Below are 18,497 nucleotides of genomic sequence, written 5' to 3'. Positions count from 1 at the left end.
AGTAACAGGCATCTGTGGCCTGGACACAGGGACTTGTAAATGTGACCTCCACTGTGCCCACCCCCCCATCTCAGCAGACCTCACTCTTCCTGTCCATTCTCTGTCCAGCAGTCAGCTGGGTCTTTGTGAAACGTGAATCACACCTTATCACAGTTCCTTGCTTTAAATTCCTCAGTGACTTCCCATGGCACCTGGAGCCGGGCTGCATCACCTGCTGCTCTCATCCTGGTCTACTCCCCTGGTCTCAGCCAACACCATTCTTGCCCATCTCTGTCTTAGCCCCAGCATGGTTCCTGGCACAGGTTAGATGCTGAAGAATGGACAATGAGTGGCACGCTTCTGGGTGGGCAGATATGTAAATGGACAACCAGTGATACGCCCTGGTTGGAGCAGTCGCTCAGTTGTTGACTGCCTGTCACCCCTCTAGCTCACCCACCTGGACCTAGTTAGGGACTGTAGTGGAGACAGGTCTGTGTTATTGACAGACCAGAGTCACTGAACCAAACCTGCCCTATCTCTTCTCTGACTGTTGGGATCCTCACCTGGGCTCCTCATATTTGTACCCACCCTGTGCACCTTGAAGAAAAGAGCATCCCCTGAGGACAGACCCATGGCAGACCCCCGCTTTTCCTATCCTGGTGATCTGGCTGGTGTCCAGAGAGGAGTCCAGGGGATGCTGAAGGACTTCTGCTGACTTGGCATTAAGGTGTTAACTGATTCCGCAGCTCAGTTGACTCCAGGGCCAGATGAGCCTAGAAGCCCCGTGGCTCTCAGATTCACAGCAGGTTCTTGCTGTGCTTTGCCTAGTGTGCCCCACCTGGCTGCCCCTAGCCTGGGCTGGCCCAGTCAGCTCCTCCTCCATGAAGAGCATTACCTGGAAGTCACCAATCAGGTGGGATGATGTGCTGCAGAGGATGGGCAGCAGTGGGCATCGCAGCAGCCTGTGGAAGAGGCAAGACAGGTGGCCAACTCTTGTGCCCGGGGGAAAGTCAGGGCTGGAAAGGAACATTGTGACATGGCGCCACTGGCCTAAGACTCACCAGGCCGAGGAGCCTCAGCCCATCTTATCTCATGTTCTTGGAGATTTCTCACTGTTCTCGGGTTCTTAGTACAGTCCTCTAATGGTGACCATTGGTCCTGGCTGGGTCTCCTGGAGCCATGGAGCCTCCCACTCACCCTCGGCAGGTCTGCCAGTGTTTGAAGAAGCTGCAGTCTCTCCCTCACCTCCTACCACCAGCAGCAGTGCTTCTCAGAGACACCAGGGGGAAGGCCTGGAAGTGACTCTAGAAGTCATTGCTCCCTGCGGCATGTGATCCCTGGGCCCCCGGGGCTGTGGCTCTGACTGCAGGAGGATCTGGTCGATAGAGAGGAAATGTCTGTGGATGCTCTGACTCTGGCCCTGGCCTTGGTCCACAAGCCCTGTCCTCCCAGACCAGCACTTTTTCAGACAGCTGTGCTGAACCACGTGTGGGGCTTGCAGGGGGAGGGGCTTGACAGGGAGGGTATTCTTGCCATGTGTGTCCGGGAGGAACAAGGGACATCCATCTCCTCCTTTGGAGTCCCCTGGAACACACCTGTGGTGGTGTGGGGTGGCCAGGGTGGTGTTCCTGTCTAAGGAAGTGAACTGGAGCACCAGGCCTGTATGTCAGTGCCGGAGTGAGAAGAGGCCACAGTGGTGGAGCAGCACAGTGGACATGGCACTACTGGTCACTAGGGCCTGACCCACTGGACACCCAGCACATAGGGACTTGGCCTGGGAGCTTGAGAGCCTCATGAGTCTAATTCTGCATCTGGTGGGAGGGCTGGAGGGAGGGTCCTCCCAGGGCATTGCTCACTCAAGTGGGAAGGATCTGGAAGGGACTGTGAAGAGGCCTCCCTGTCTCAGGGTTCCCACTAACTACCCACGCTGCACCATGGCCAAGATGTCCCTGGAGATGGGGAAGCCGATTTGAACATTTCAAGTGCTTCAGTCCTGTGGAGTGGGCCAGAACGTTAATCACTGAGCCGTCACCCTCTCTGCAAGGCTGGGGAGGAGGAAGTGAGTCAGTAAGAACTGTCGCCACAGCAATAACTCAGCACAGGATCCAAAGAAAATCCTCCTGCTTCCTGCATCTCTGCTGGCGTCAGCTTCCCAACTGGCAGGAGGGAATGCTGTCACAGAGAGAGCACTTGGCACAGATTCCAAGTGCTGGTCAGGAACAGGAGCTGCATTCTGAAGGCTCCTCTGGCTCTCAGGGACCACCTGCAGTGGGGTGGGACACAGGGTGGGGGGTCTCACATTGCTCCAGGTATTTGATTCCATCTGTGGTCCACGGCAAGACCCTCTGGAAGACTTTGGTGTCCTGGACATGTCCTGGGCATGACCTAGAATTTTGTTTTGGGCCATTCAGCCACAAAAGGGTAATTTCTGCTCTTGGTTGAAGGCTCCCACACTGACCCGAGCCTGGAGGGCTGGGGGTGCCTTGTTGTGAACAAGGAGCCAGCCCACATGCCAACCCAGGGGAGGGTGTGAAAGACAGGGGGCAGGTGCCATGTCGCAGGAGTGTTAGTGAGAATGCCAGGCCATGTCTGCCATGCCAGTCTGTGGTTGCCAGATGCTGCTTCCCTGTCTGTGGGGTCCTGGCCACCCTTGTGAGGGGATATTCTTCTTCCCTGCAGCAACTGGAGCATGTTGGTTTGGGGTCTGTCGCAGCCTGGGAAGGGTCATGTGGACCTTGGTGAGAGCAGTAGAGCACCTCCCATGGCTCCCACAGGCCAGGGCCACATCCCAGCCTGTGGCAGTCCTCCCCAGTCACTGTCACTTGGGTTCCATATCTCTGCTTTGAACATGGCTGGTGACCCTGTGTCTAGCATGAACGCATGCGCAGTGAGTATGTGTAGAGCTATACCTGCAGGATGCCACAGACCTGCCCAGGATGGGTCTCAGGTGGCCCGCTTTCAAGAGCCAGAGACCCCTTGGCTTTGGAGAACAGTCATCGGGCCCAGGCTCCCTCGTGGTGGCCGTGCCCAGCCCTTGCCTCCCATCAGACCCATGCAGCTTTCCTCCTCAGGGTGCCTCCCTGCTGACCACATTCCAGGGGATGAAGAAGCCTGAGGACATCTCTGCTGGGTTGCTCAGCCATGTGAATGTCCCCACAAAGACCCATTAGGATCCTCACTAAAGGAAGTACCCCCACTTTAGCTAGCCTCCCTCCTTGTCCCTTTGACAGTGAAACCGAGGCTGCTGAAGGGACCCTTGAGCAGAGCCAGTTCACCCAGACCCCACTCCATTTGGAAGCCACCATCTTTGGATCACTGCAAGACGGTGGAGAGACCTTGAGCTAATCACTCTTACAGGTTTTATTTCTTAAATACTATCACTTTGAGGAGTGGGTTTCAACAGGTGAATCTGGAAGAATGTCTCCAGGCATGAGTCCTGCCTGTCCCCGGCCAGCTGTGGAGGGAGGCCACTGGGAGCTAAAGGGCCATTGGTGTGTGTGGGGTTGTGGAAGCTTCTCACCAGCTCACACATCAGCAGAGTCACAGAGAGGACCTGCAGGCAAGGTGTGTGGCCTGGTTGGAGTGCAGTGGATGACCAGGAGACCCCTAGGACAGCTGTCGGCAAGTACCTGGGAGAGAGGACACAGCCTCCAAGGAAGTTCCACCCTCTGAGTGTTGGGACCCAGGCACCCATGGAGGCGCCGCTCTGGGGCCAACGAGCAGGGCAAGTCCTCCTGGCTCAGTGTGTGGAGCCCCCAGGGGGAGGTGCCCACAGACAAAGAGGCCCCGTTGCAGGGTGTGCCTGTAAGCACTGTGTGGCCCAGGGGCGGTGACGGGTGCCCTGTAACCTGTGTGTGTCCTGGGGCTGCTGTGAGGAGGTGCGCAGCCTGTCATATTGTGGAGACTGGAGTTCTAGGGATTGTCTCTGCTGAGCCCCCTCCTTGGCTCACAGGGTTGTCCTGTGTGTGTATCCTGATGTGCTTCTCTTATAAGGATGTGGTCACGTTGGATCAGGGCCACCCCATGACCTGCATGTACCTCAATTACCTCTGGAAATACAGACCTTATCTCCAAATGAGTTCCCATTCTCAGGAGTCGGGGGCTGGACCTCAACGTAGGAGTGGTCCACGGCACCGTCTCCTGGAAACCGCACGGTGTGTGTTTTATTTATCTTTCTTACGTCCCTGGGGGGGTGCTATTTCTAGCTGCCTGGGCTCATAGAGGTAAACACTGTGATGTGAAGAAGTGTGTCCAGAAACTAGGGACCATCCCTAGAGGGCAGTGTGGACACACATCACAGTGCCACATGAATACTCCAAGTGTGGCCCTGAGTGCAGGGGTGGTGGTGCTCCCAGAGGGGCTGAAGCCCAGCCCTAGCCACACAAGCACACTGGCCCTCCCCAGATGTGTGCTGTGCACCAGCGGGACCCATGTCCTTCCCCTGGCAGGTAGCGGCCGTGCCTCCCAGGTGCAGGGGAGGTAGAGCTCTGCAGTGCCATGGCTCTGGTGGGCTGTCACTGAGCTCGGGCCACACTGCCCACGCTGGGCAGGAGGGAGCTAGGGAGGCAGCGGCAGCTGCTCGGCTCCTGGGCTACACCATGCGTGACACCCTCTGGGCCTCTGTGGGGGTTCACTCTGCATCTTACTTGGTTCCCCCGCCTGTGTTCCTGCTGGCCACATGCCTGAGGACGGGCTGTTTCCTACCTCCCCCTCTGACCTTTGAAGGTCAGCCCAGGGCCACTGTCCTCATAGCCATGTGTGTCTTGTTGACTTTCCAGTCTGGCTTTGCAGTCACCATCACCTGGTGAGCTCTCCCCTGCCTCTGGTGCACACTGGCCCCCTGAGCCCCAGGTACTTCTGTCCATCTGAGTTCAGCTCATGTACATTACTTTGTCCTGGGAGTCCCTTGAGGCCTCGCCTCCCTTGTGAGGGTCAGTGTCCTTTTGGGGTCTTGTGAGGTGAGGGGTCCCTCAGAGCTTGTGGTCTGCCCTAAAACCATGAGAGGGAGTCAGGGACACTCTCCAGGAGACCCTTGGCTATAAATAGTGTCATCCTTTGAAAGAAGAGTCTGTCTGCAGAGGGCTGGGTAGAGGGGTGGGTGGCCCACCCATAGCAAGGGTTGTCAAAGAGAATACTAGGTGACTCTCAAGACCTGGAGGAGAAGTCACGGAGGAAAGGATTGATAAAATCCACAACTTTGCCAAAGAACGGGCTTGTCAGAACCACCTCAAAGAAGCGTGAGACAAAGCTGCAAATGAGCATGGCACTTCTGAATCTTAAAACTGATGGGAGTTACATAAAAGGTAAGGAGTTGCCACAAACCGGCAAGAAAGAACACCAGCCCAAGTGAGAGGTGGAACCATGTCACCAGCAGGCACCAGGGGACTTGGCTGCCAAGCATGGGAAGAGATGGCCAGTCTCACTTGTGTTTGGGGCCACACAGACCCAGGCCTAATGGGAGACCATCACATCCACCAAACAGCAGGAGCTGAATTCATTGTCCTGAACTGAGGGTGCCGTGGCCATCCCCTGCTTCTGGAGAGCAGTGGATCTGACAGAAAGCTGCCTGGCGCTGTTGCTGGAGTTGACACCCACCCTCTGCGCAGGTGTCCTGGGACCCCAGGACAAGTGAGGGTGTGTGCTCAGGTGCCCCACTCACTCTCTTGGGGACAGCCCAAACCAGACGAGCCTGTGCCCGCCACAGAAGGGAAGAGGGAGTGGAGGGGCTGTTGCTTGATGAGGCCCACCTGTGGTGACTGCAGCCACATGTGGCAGTGCCGATGCCATTTGTAACGTAAGATCAAGGGGCAGGATCTTCCCTAGAGATGTGCAATGTGGCCCTGTCCCCTGCGACTTGGAAATAGGCAATGCTGTCCACGCGTGGACATGTGATAAAAGGAATGTAAGGCTCAGGGCAAAGGCCGCTGGGTGGCAGGCGGGGAGGGGAGGCGCTCCCTGCCACACCCCGTCACCGCTCTGGTCCTGGGTGGACAGGCTCTCAGGCCATCGTCATGTGGACGTGAGCAAGTGGTGTAAAATACAAGGCTCCTATGTGGACTAACAGGGACTGAGGATTGTTCTGCCACTCATGTGCCCCTGATCCTCCCAGAAGGGGAAAGGAGGGAGAGGCAGGCACAGGGAGAGGCCCTGAAGAAACAGTAGCTCCTGTGGTCTCCCTTCCAGCTGAGCTGCAGCCTGCTGCATGCCATGCCACAGCCCCCCGGTCCCCTGCGTGCCACATCTGAGAGGGCACTTGGGACACTGGGGACTCCAGGGTCTGACCTCTGCGCTTTGGGGACACTGAGCTCTGGCTGGAGCCTGCCTGTCAGGATTGAGACTTCAACACTGGCCACCCCCTGTGGCCCAGCGACTGCTGAGTGGTGCCTGGGAGGCTTGGCTGATGGCCCTCTCCTCAGAGCACTTGGCGAGGATACTGTCCCACAAGCAGCTCAGTGAGACCCTGTCTCAAAGAATAAAGCCCTGCAAGCTGGGATAAGGAGCAGACTTCTGCACCCAGTTGGTCACCTGTGAGGTGGGGCGGGGGTGACCATGATGGAGACCTGGGGGACATGGTGTACTGCCTGCTTCCTGAGCTGGCTGCCACACGCAGCCAGGCTCACCAGCCCCTGGTCTGTACGCACCCAGGTGTGGGACCTGAGTCAAGGGGGTGCCTGATGCTTTGGCCCGACTGCACCTACACAGGTGGGATCTGGAACAGGAGGGGTTGCCCCTTAAGGGGTGGTGGGTGGGCCCAGTGCCCTCGCCTGTGGGGCACGCAAGAAACTTCTGAAAAATATTCCCAATGATTGTGCCAGGCCCACCCTCAAAGCCCAAAATCAGTCCCTTCAAAAGCCTACGTGAGGCTCCTGAATGAGAACTGGGACTGACAGGTTCTGCAAGCTCTTGGCCTATTCTCTCTGGAAGTTTCCAGGCCTGAGGATGGGACATGGGGAGCTAGTTCTCGGGGGCTTGGCTAGGGCAGGGTCTGGGTAGGGGAGACTGGCACTGGTCTGATTGGGGGAACTGAGTGTGGGGTGCTGGGGGCCCAGGCCACGTGGCAGGGCCCATAAGTCATCTCTGAGTTCCTGGGGATCTGGGGACATAGGAAAAGAGAAGCTCCCTAGGGAGGGCTCTGCAGAAACTTTGCTGGCCTGGTGAATGCAGACCCATTTTAAAAGCAAACCTGGCAGCTTGGCCTAGTCTCCTGGGCTGTGACCTTGTGGAGCAGGGACAGGTGGCCCAAGGATCAGAGTGGCCAGTGGAGTACTGTACCTCCCTCTGTCTCCAGGGAGCTGCTGCCCGGTAGCAGCTTCCGTCAATACTCAGGCCAGTGACCAGGCTTCCTGGAACTGGCCCAGGGAGGGGCTCTGGCCAGGACTTGGGGCCAGGCCAAGACTGTGGGCGGCTGGCCTTGTCCATCCCCAAGGAGAGATGCCTTCCAGACACTCTCAGTCACTACGGTTTGCTGATCCACTATTTCAAAAGGAAGGATAGAATTTAGGCTCCAGCTGGCTGGAGAAAGAACTGGCTCCTACATGGGCTTGCTGGCCAACCTCAGGTCAGTGATCATTGCCTCTCAGGAAGGGCTAGTGTGGCCAGGGGGCTTCAGAAACAGGACTCCCCACCCACCTCTGCCTGGCCAGGCCTTCCAGGCCTTAGTCTCACTCTGAGATGAGGCAGAGTCTCTCAGGTCTCTTCACAAGGTGGCCACAATGCAGAGGGACCAAGAGGGTGGGTCCCACACCCCATGGCCACCTATCTAGGAGGGTGCCCTGTCTGGGTCCTGGTGGCCACCTCGACTGTGCCCAGCAGGGGCAGCTTCTGGGTGACCCTAGAGCTTTGCCCTCCAGGTGCTGCTGGGTGCTTTTGCTGCCTCGTGGACATTGTTCTATGATCCCCGTTGGGGCTGTGTGGGGGAAGGTGGGGACTGGCCAGAGGCTCCAGCAGCTTCAGGTTTCCATGAGCCCGAGGGCGAGACAGAACAAAGAACCTTACAGAAGGAAGGTTTTGGGGACACTTGGGGCACAACAAAGGTCAGCCAGGAAGGAGAGGCCAGCTTCAGGGCTGGAGGCAAGCTGGGCCAAGGGGAGATCCAGAAATGCAGGGCCTGCCCCTTTTGGGCCTGTGGGCAGCAGTGGTGGCCTCTCAGCAAGGACAGCCATGTGAGGCACCCAGGATCCCCTGTCCTCCAGGGCAACCTCCCCTCCTGCTTCTCGTCTTGTCCTTTCATTGTACCAGACTTGGTGGGTGTCGTGGGGGGCGGGGACAGGGCTGGGATCTGGAGTGGGATTGGCAGAATCCAGATGGGGCAGAGATAAGAAGTCACTCAGCAATGCACTCCTGCCAGGTGAACTCTGCACAGGAGAGGGGAGCCCAGGGCTGGGCTAGGCATGGCATCTGCTAAGGCCCCGAGGCATGCGAGAGCCAGGTGCACCGGGGAAAATGTTCCAGAGAGGCAGGAGGGGCTGGAGTGCCCGAGTTGCATTATGGAATTTGGATGCCTCTGGGCTGAAGCTGGAACTGACCATGGCTCTCGTTGTTTAGATGGCAGGTGGTCAGAGCAGGTGGGTTGATGACCTCCCCTCAGCCCAGATCGGGACTGTCTCAATGGCTCCCAAGGCCCGTGATTGGCAGGTGATGACTGAAGGCTCAAGTGAGTGTGACCACTGGCATGCTTACGGCCTCTTCCCATACTGCTCAGTGAGAAGCTTCCAGGCACAGAGAGACCCTCCTTTGCTCCCTGCAGCCTGGGCATGGGAAGGGGTGGGGCAGGGCTATCTGCTATCCAGGGTCTTAGAGATCCTGGGGCTGGGAGTTATAAATGGACAAGAGCAGCTGTCGCCACCGTGTCCAGAGTGACGGCGCCAAGAAGCCCCCACGGCCCCCGCCCTCCCTCCTGGGAGCTGGGAGACTGGACTGACTGCGGCCTTTTAAGGGCATCTCTGGCCAGCACCTCCATTACCGGTCGTACTGGCTGAAATGTGAGCTTGGCGGGATCCCGAGGCGCTCGTATGGAAGGAGGTTCTTCCTGGACGGGCAGACGGCCGGCACTGCCGGTCCCACCACAGGACCCTCCTGTGGGAAGTGGGGAGACAGGCTGCTCAGAGGACACTCCCCAGAACTGCTGCATGAGCGTCTGGGCCACAGTGGCAGACACTCAGAGAAGCTGGGGTCTCTGGGGCCCCAGCGGGTCAGGGTCAGGAAGACTCTGTGACCCTCTGTGCACTTCTTGCTAGATTTAGGATGTGCTGGTCCCTCCACTTGCCTGGACTTGGGTTCTTTCCAGGGCCAGGAGTTCTTACCCTTGCAAGAGACCCTGAGACCAAGGGAGTTCTGCTGGGGTCTGGTGGGAAGCTGCTGGGAGGTCACCCCAGCCTCCCAGCCTCATGTCCCTGCAGTCAGGGACACAGCAGTGGGGTAGGGCTGGGTGGGGAGTGAGGAGGTCTGTTCCAAGTCCTGCTGGGTGCCCTTCAGACCAAGTGGATCTCAGTTCTCTACCCAGCCTGCAGATGGCCCTTGGCAAGTATGCACCACAGGGAGAGCTGCCTGTGCACAGGCGTCTGCCTCCCTGCCTACTAGGGTGGTGTTGCAGGCTGCCCAGGACCCTCTCCCTGTGTTTCATAGTTGAGGAAACACAGACATAGCTGCCCAGGGGCAAGAAGCTCACTTGAGGGCAGAGGCTCCTCCAGTGTCCCTGCGCCCAGCCTTGGTGGGCAAGTGCCTGCAATGCAGCAGCAGAGGTCTGACTGGGGTCTCATGGACCAGAGCTGCCAATTGGCCCAGCAGCCTGGACTCTGGTGGACACCACAGCATCACCAGGGGCAACAGGAGGAACCACGGCTGATGTCAGGGCAGGGAGAAGGGTGGGTTCTCTTCCTCTGCTGCTTTGCTAGGGGCAGTCTGCTGCAGGTCTCGCGGTCCCTGCTGTTGCTGCTGGCCACCGCTGATCACTGGCCTTCCTTGCTTTGCAGAGGCCCAGCCTGACCGCTGCCCCCATCGTCTTGCTTCTGCATCCGTCTCCTTTTCACAGTGGTGCCAGTTGTGCTGTGCTGGACTGGGGCCTCCAGACTCCACCATGGCCTTCCCTGTGTCTCCAGATAGGGTCCCACTCACAGGCCCGAGGCTGTGACTGCAGCTGACCTGGTGGGGCCACAGTTCCACCACGCTGTACCCCAATCAGAAGCAGGACAAGGACGTCTGTTCCCTCTTTGACTCAGATTCATTCTGGATCCTTCCTTGTGTTGTAAGAAAGGGAAAGAAGAGCCGTTGGGGCCGGGAAGGGAAGAGACCAGCTCTCTCGATGCTCAGAGGACATTACTGATCACTGGGAAACCTTATGAACAGTAGATCTCCTAGACCTGGCAGGCTCAACAAGACTGGCACAAGGTTGACATACAGGAAATAAACGTGTTCTGTTTACTAGCAGCAACTGAGTCAAATCTGAGGTTAAAAATGACACCAACAAATATGGAACATTTAATCATAAATCTTACCCCAAAATGTGCAAGTTCGGAACTCAAAATCACAGGCTTTTGGAGACGATGTGAAGATTGAGTAAATAAATGAGGGAGAGAGCATGTTCGTGGACCAGAAGACACAGTACAGTTAAAATGTCAGGCCTCTCCAGGTTAATCTGCCCGTTCAAAGCAACCTAATCAAAATCCTGTCAGGGTCTTTTGTAGGTGATAACAAGATGATCTCTGATTTGCACAGAAATAGAAAGGGCCAATACAATCTGATGAAGTGCAAATTTGGAGGACACATATTCAGACTTATAGTCAGGCTGCCACCATCAAACAGTGCCCTGTTAGCCTTCGGGTGGGCACTATGACCAGACCAGAACAGACCCTGTGACAAAGGGTGCAGGGACAGCTAGGGGCCAGAAGTGGAGCTCAGATCCATACCTGGCACTGCAGGCAAGGTGTGGACCCAGAACAGATCACAGACCTGAATGCATGACCTAACCTAGAATTTCCAGCACAGGAAAAAAAACCTCTCTGTGCCTCCAATTGGGAAAGGATTTCTCAAATTCAGCACCAAAAGCACAAATCATAAAAGAATGGATAGATTGGACTTCCTTAAATTGAGAACTTTCACTTCTCAAAAGATACTATCAAGAAGTGAAAATAGCCAGGTGCGGTGGCACACACCTATAATCCCAGTGGCTCCGAAGGCTGAGGCAGGAGGATCTTGAGTTCAAAGCCAGCCTCAGGAATTTAGCAAGGCCCTAAGCAACTCAGCAACACCCTCTCTCTAAATAAAATATAAAAAAAGGGCTGGGGGTGTGGCTCAGAGGTTAAGAGCCCCTGGGTTCAACCCCCTGTATAAAAAAAAAAATACACACACACACACACACACACACACACACACACACACACACGCAACAGACCAGGAGAAAATTTCTGCAAAGCCCATGTGCAATAAAGGATTAATATCTAGAATACTACAGAAAGAACTCCCCTAGCCCCACAGCAGGAAAACAATCTAAGAATGGGCAAAAAATTGAGCAGGAATTTTACCAAAGATGACATGTGGGTGGCACCTGAGCAGGTAACTTCAGCATCATAAGTCACAGGTAAAATGCAGAGAAAGCCACACTGCATACCACCACGTGCTGAATGGAGCCAGGCAGCATGCCAGGCATTGATGAGGCTGTGGGGGCTCTCATGGCCTGTGGGTGGGAAGGTAAGCTGGTGGAATCACTTTAGAAAACAGTCTGGAACTTTCCTTAAAAGTTAGAGGGCTGGGGTTGTAACTCAATGGTAGAGCACTTGCCTAGCACGTGTGAGGCACTCCGTTCAATGCTCAGCACCACATTAAATAAATAAATAAATGTCCATCAACAACTAAAAAAAATTAAAATTAAACAAAAGGACACACACCTGTGGTCCCAGGTGCCTGGGAGGCTGAGGCAGGAGGATCACTTGGAGCCCAGAGTTCAGGGCCAGGCTGGGCAGCACAGCAAGACACACCTCCCGTGCAACAGCCATTCCAGTCCTAGAGAAACAAGCGTTTGCTGCATGAAGACCCGGCTCGCCAGTGTCCCAGCAGCCTTGTTGTCATAGCTGAAACCTGAGATGGGATGCGTGTCTGCCAGGAGGCGGGTGGGTGACTGAAGCCAGAGAAGGGCATGGACTCCTGCCTCAGGTCTGCCAAGTGAAAGCCAGCAGAGTGCAGGGCAAGGTTCCAGGCAGACACCCCAGGACAGGCAGGCCTGTGGCTGGAGGCTGGAGCGAAGCTGGAGGTGGAGTGGGAGAGACCAGAGGGGACCCCAGAGGGCCTGGGGAGCCTCTGGTTGGTGGCATGCTCACTTTCCTGGTGCTGGTGACAGTTTGACCATATGCATTTATGTCAAAATGTACTGAACTGTACACTTCAAATATGTGCAGGTTGTTATGTGTCATTTATACCTCAGTGAAGCTCTTTAAATATGAACAAAACCCTCAGCAAGGACACCGAGTTTTCTTGGGATACCTGTGTGTGTTTGTGTGAAGGTGTATGCATTGTATGTCTCTTGGTTTCCCTGAAGCTTCCAAATGATTTGGTACATTGCTCTGCAAAGAGGCACATATTTCAAAGAAAAGAAAGCTTGCAGAGCTTTCTGTGCAGAGGGACTGCGGAGGCTGTGGGTGTGGGCCACCTGGCTCGCTATTTCTCAGGTGACTTTGCTTTCTTTCTACCTGTGCCTGACTTCACACCTTCTGCAGAGACTGCAAGGAGCAAGTGCTGGCTGCGGGGTGCGTGACCAGAAATGGATTCCAATCCTCATCTTGTTTAAGCAGGGCAACACACACATGTACCGCTTGGCTCAGAGGCCACAGCGTGACCCAGAGCAGGACAGAGGCTGTGTTATTGCACACTGCTCACCTGGCAGCTCTGAGCCAGGTTTTCTTCAGCTGGGAGGAGGTGGAGGGAGGCTTCCTTGTCCAGCAGCCTGTACTCTGGAGCTCACCTCCAACGGGGCTTGCACATTTGTTCTGCAAAGAGGAGGTGACCGCATTTCCCAGAACCGGTGGCGGGGTGGGGAGGTGGGAAGGCTACACCAGCAGCTGCTGGAAATGGCCGTTCATCAGCTGGGGTTATGGAAGGGCACTGCAGCCCAGATGGAAAACCCAAGCTCCCACTGTCCCTGGGAAGACAGGCCAGGAGGGTCTTAGCAGCTGGGTGTCTGCTCAGATACCTCCCTTTTCAGCAGTGTCCTAGTGCCCTGGCCAGCAGGGAACTGAGTGTTCCCCTGCCCTGCAGGCTTTGCTGGGTGCAGCTCCAATGGTGAGACCTGTGACCGGGGCTTCTGGGTGGAGGAGGTCCGTACTCCTGCCTTCTCACTGCCTGATGCCCCCCCACGCTTCCCGGCAAGGCAGCACGGACTTGGAGTCTGGCAGGGGTTTGCGAGAGATTTAGGCAGGAGGCATTGGGACCAAGGACAAAGATGAGTCTTGTTGTGTGTCGTTCTGTTTGTCTCAGTGATGCAGTGTGGCCACCCAGGTCACGCCACATGGCTCCCCCAAGCTGAGCTGTGAGTACACCACCCTCTGCCTGACTTCCTGTCTTGGCTCTCGGAGACAGCGAGTGAGGTTGAGGGGTGGCCTGCAGGAGGGGCGCACTGTGAGGCCCCTGTCCTCACCATCCAGCCTGCCAGGGGCTCCCCAGGCAGCCTCCAGGGCCCTGCATGGCAGCAAGGAGCGCAGCACTGAGTCCCACAAAAGTGAGAGGAAGTCCCAGGAGCCACGCTGGGCGGGAGGCCTTCTAAAGCAAGGCCTTGTGAATGTCTTGAAACAACTAGGTGCCTTGGTGAAGGCCCTGTTTTCTCCAAAGTGCTTTTCACCATCTAAAGTCCCATATTCACTTGGGAATTTACTTGTTATGGGTTCACAGATATCCCCCAAGGTGCTGAAGTCCTGACCCCCAAGGCCTCCAAGGGGCCCTGTCTGGAAGGAGGGTCTTCACAGATGCTCTTAGGGTAGGATGAGGCTGTGAGCCCCCGTGACTCATGTCCTCATGTAGGGGAGATCTGGACAGATGTGCAGGCATGCATGGAGAAGACGGCATGTAGGACCGGGGCGGAGGTCAAGCCTCCTTCTGCAGGTCAAGGCCGTGAGGGTTGCCAGCAAATCCCCAGAAGCCTGCAGAGGCTGAAGCAGATACTCCCTCATGCCTCAGCAGCAGCCAGCGTGCGGTCCTTGACTGGTGCTTTGTCCAGCAGCCGCACTGACACCAGCACTTCCCAGCACCTGCTTCTCCTTTGACTGCAGGCTCCACACAGGCAGTGGCCACATCCATCCTAAGAGCCCTGAGCCTGACCTGGCCCCAGGAAGCGTGAGTAGAGTTTGCAGACTATGTGTGCGAAGGACCCTTGGTCCAGCGCTCAGACCCAAGGGCCTCTCAGCCAGGGCTTCCCTCCAGGGACTCCAGGAGGAAGGGGCTGCTCCTGCTGTGGGGTGGGCTGCAGGCTTGGGGGGCAACCACCTAAGCCTGGGGTTTCGATTGCTGCCCGCCGTTGAGATTGCCCTGAGTGGCTGTTGGTCTCCAGCTTCCCAGATCTGAATGGAGGATGTGCAAGCAGGCTGCTGTCCACCACTGGCTGCAGCCACCACCACAGGGCAGGGACTCCAGCACCACTCCTGCCCTTCAGTTCAGGGACCTGAGCCTGCCTGCGTGCTATCCTCCAGGCCCTGTGAGGCCCTGGTCTCCTGTGCACTTGCTGGGTGCAGGGATGGTGGTGGTTTCCTGGGCTGGGTTCCCTCCTGGAAGCTCCTCGTTGGGCCTTCTGGGCCACCAGGCCTGGGAGACCCGCACTAGGGGCATAGGGCAACATGGTAGCAGGAAGGCACGAAGATCAGTGAGTGTCCACAGGAAAGAGGCGGCCCACCAGTCCTCCCGGCCCACACCCCCACTACTGCCACAGCAGCTGCTTCCAAAGACCAGGTTCCCTGTGTCTGGGGCACATCCCTCGGGAAATGTGCCATTGGCTGAGAATCAATCCCATGGAAACATGGTCCCACATGTCCTAATGACAGGGCTGCCATGACTCCAGGCCCCCTCAGGCCAAGGATTCCGACTTCCCCACCCTGGTGGGAGGCGACCACGATGGGGCTTTGGCCCTTTCCTGCCCAGCAGTGGGGCTGGGAGCAGGCTGGACGTTTGGTAGGTGGCAAGTGGTCCTTCCATGAGCCTCACTGTCCTGAGGTCAGCCACGCTTTGTCCAGCTGCTATGCAGAGGGAGGAGGCTGGCAGCAGAACATGTTTTACTTTTGTATGTGAAGATGCTGATTCATGGTTGCTTACAGGCACAGGAAAGTCTGAAAGCTTTTCCTGGTGGAGGAATTTAAGCCAGATCATCTGCCATCTGCTGAGGGCAGGTGTGAGGAACTGGAGGCCTAGTGTGGAGGTCCAGTCAGCTGATGCCCATTCTGGAGGCCGCAGGTGGACAGACCCAGGGCTGGATCAGCATCTAGCATATCTAACTCCTCTGATATGCCCATAAGTACTTGGCATCCTGCATAGGCCTTGGAGTTGGGAGTGGCTACCTGGCTGTGTCCACCCTTGAGCAGAGAGCCAGTTCTTCCCCAGGCGGTGAGAGCAGAGCTGAACAGGTGGACGGCCCACACTGACACCTCTCTTGAAAGTCCAAACACATCCCCACCTCAGATCTGTCCACCAGGGCTTCAGAAACAAGAGTGTCCCACCCTTGGGCCAAGGCCTTCCTGCCCTGTGAATGGACCTTGATTCCAAGTTCCACCTGTGGAAATTTCCGGACACTCAAGGGAGGGTGGAGAATGCAAGCGGGCAGGAGTGGTGATTCTGTTTGTCCTGAGGCTCTGACCTAGCCCCAGGGGATGGCCACACTGGCCACACACCATGTTCCACAGTGGAGAGGAATGGTGACCTGTGTCCGGGCTTCCCCAGAGCTGGGCTTGGGCCCAGAGGGAAAAGCGGGCTAGATGCCCATGGAAAGGAGCTCAGACTCCCATTCCTGTGGCCAGGGCAATGTGGACATGGGTCCCTGTGCTGGGCACTTGGTGCCGTGCCTGTGTGCTCAGGTGGTCCCAGCCCCCAGCTTCCCACAGGAAGGTGACCTGCTGCCAGCCCTGCTGAACCTGCGGGGTCTCACTTTCTCATTTGCATGGGGAGGTGCTGGGCGTGCCCCCCACAGCTCCCCAGGCCGAGCCCCTCCCGCCTGGGCCTGGGCCTAAAGGGTCCCAGCTGCTTCCTCCCCACTGCCACTCCCAACGCACTTCTTTTCCTTATTTTTGCTTCTGTTGAGAAGTTTGGGAAGTCAGCAGGTACAGTGAGTATGAGGTACCTGGACGCTTCTGCTGCCCAGAGTTGATGGCTACCCGTGTCCTGTGCTGGTGGTCCTCCGGGCTCACCGTTCCTTCGAAGGCCAGAGCCCAGGATCAAGGCTGCCCGGCTGCCTCCCGGCCCTCCGTCTTCTTGCCCCTGGGCTCTGTGCCTACCTTGGTCCACCTGGGACTCTCCTGATGGCCCACTCCTGCGGGGGGGGGCGTCCTTTACTCTCACGTCCCCACTACAGTGTGTTGGTGACATGTTCCTGTGCACCCGCCAGGGCTCGAACCCAGGGCCTTGCACATCCTCGGCTCTTCCCTTGGGCTCTTCCCTTGGGCTGCAGCCCTGGTCCTGGGCCATTCTTCTGTTGGCCCGGATGCCTGACACACACACACCCACTGAAAACTGAAGGCATTCTAGCCAGAAGCCCAGAGAATCCACCCAGCCCGCACTCCAGCTCAGCACCCCGCTCACTGTTCCGGGTTTCCCTTTGTGATCGCAGGCCAACTGGGAGTCATGGCCGCGCCACCGAGTCTCGTGACAGAAGATTGCACTGCCTATCACACCCGAGGAAAGATCGAAACTCAAAGTTCAAAGTGCAGTTTCTCCTGGATGCATGTCTCTGAGCCACCATGTCAGGCTGCCATAAATCAAGCCATCATGCATCAGGACCACCTGCACGTGGGCACCAGGAGTTGTTTGATTCGCTGTCCTCTGGGTGGACACTTGAGCTGCACTCAGGCTGCCTTAAGGGTCCCTTGTCTCCTGGAGCTGCCCCTGGGGATACACCTGGACGTAGAACTGCTGGTTGCTGGCATGTGTGTTTTGGCTGCTGGACTCTGTCCTGCTGTGCCCGCAGCGGAGGAGTGGAGGACCGTCCTTGCCTTCTTGGCTGGGGCAGGGCTGTCCTGGCTCCCTCAGTGCCCCGGCTGGCTGCTTTGCCTGGGGTATCCCTCGGTTTTCTCCGCCATTGATGTGGGGTGCTGGGTTCAGGGACGAGCACAAGGACTCTGTAGGAGGGAAGGCAGTGGTCCAGGGGCTGAGAGGAGTCTGTGGCAGGGACTGTGGGGGGTCCTGTGACCCCCTCTAGGCACTGGGCCCACATTGCTCCTCCCCACCCAAGGCCAGACCCCACCCACTGACTTGGCCCCTTTCACAGATGTTGTGAGACCCCAGGAAGCATCTGCCTCCTTGCTGGGCCTCGCCCATTGCAGGAAGACCTGGGGGGACCCTGGGTGTGAGCTTTTGTGAAGGCGGCTTTGTCCTGTGTCAGCAGGAGTGACTTAGTAGGGAAGAGCGCTCGTCCCCATTGCTGCGTCCAGTTCAGGGGCAGCCACTGGGCCTGGCAGGCACCAGGTGCCTGGCAGGTGGGCACCCACAGCGTGAAGCAGGAGGTGCCGGTCACAGGCTGAGCATGCACGTGCGAGGCCGTGTGCCATGTGGGCTGAGTGTGCACGTGTGAGCTGAGTGTGCACGTGTGAGCTGAGTGTGCACGTGTGAGGCCGTGTACTGTGTGGCCCGAATGTGCTGTGTGGGCCGAGTGTGCTGTGTGGGCCGAGTGTGCTGTGTGGCCTAGTGTGCACATGTGAGACCGTTTGCTGTGTGTGTGCTGAGTGTGCTGTGTGGCCTAGTGTGCACACGTGAGACCGTTTGCTGTGTGTGTGCTGAGTGTGCTGTGTGGCCTAGTGTGCACATGTGAGACCGTTTGCTGTGTGTGTGCTGAGTGTGCTGTGTGGCCTAGTGTGCACATGTGAGACCGTTTGCTGTGTGTGTGCTGAGTGTGCTGTGTGGCCTAGTGTGCACATGTGAGACCATGTGCTGTGTGTGTGCTGAGTGTGCTGTGTGGGCTGAGTGCGCATGTGTGAGGCCGTGTGCTGTGTGGACCGAGTGTGCCCTATGTCCTTGTGTGTGTATGGAAGGTGGTGTTTGTGTTGTATGTGTTGTGTGTGGGTCAGTGGGGTGTGTGCTGCTGTTGTGTGTCTTTTCTGTGTGGCGTCTGGGCCGAGCAGGGGACAGCCACTGTGGTGAGCCCTGACAGTCAGGGGAGCTGACACCGTCTGATATCTGACCCTCCCAGACTCCCTCATGCCCAGCCTCCAGCCCAAGGGCTTCCTGGGGACGGCCATTGACTGGGGTGAGACTGCAGGACTCTTGTCTGATCCTAAAGTCCTCCAAAATAGAAGTGCATGGAGGGCAGGCCAGGGCGCGGCAGCCCAGACAGAAGCCACAGG

General features: G+C 57.2%; 1 long non-coding RNA gene across 1 annotated transcript; it reads left to right on the top strand.

The window, feature by feature from the left end:
• The first annotated feature begins 7,374 nt into the window (after positions 1-7,374).
• On the top strand, positions 7,375-11,007 carry LOC124992470 (uncharacterized). Its single transcript, XR_007110132.1, has 3 exons — positions 7,375-7,537; positions 8,524-8,632; positions 9,951-11,007. It is a non-coding gene; the product is annotated as an uncharacterized LOC124992470 (long non-coding RNA).
• Positions 11,008-18,497: the final 7,490 nt, after the last annotated feature.

The sequence above is a fragment of the Sciurus carolinensis genome, chromosome 9, assembly GCF_902686445.1.
Source record: "Sciurus carolinensis chromosome 9, mSciCar1.2, whole genome shotgun sequence".
NCBI classification, from domain to species: Eukaryota; Metazoa; Chordata; class Mammalia; order Rodentia; family Sciuridae; genus Sciurus; species Sciurus carolinensis.
This window is presented reverse-complemented; position numbering and strand designations above follow the sequence as displayed.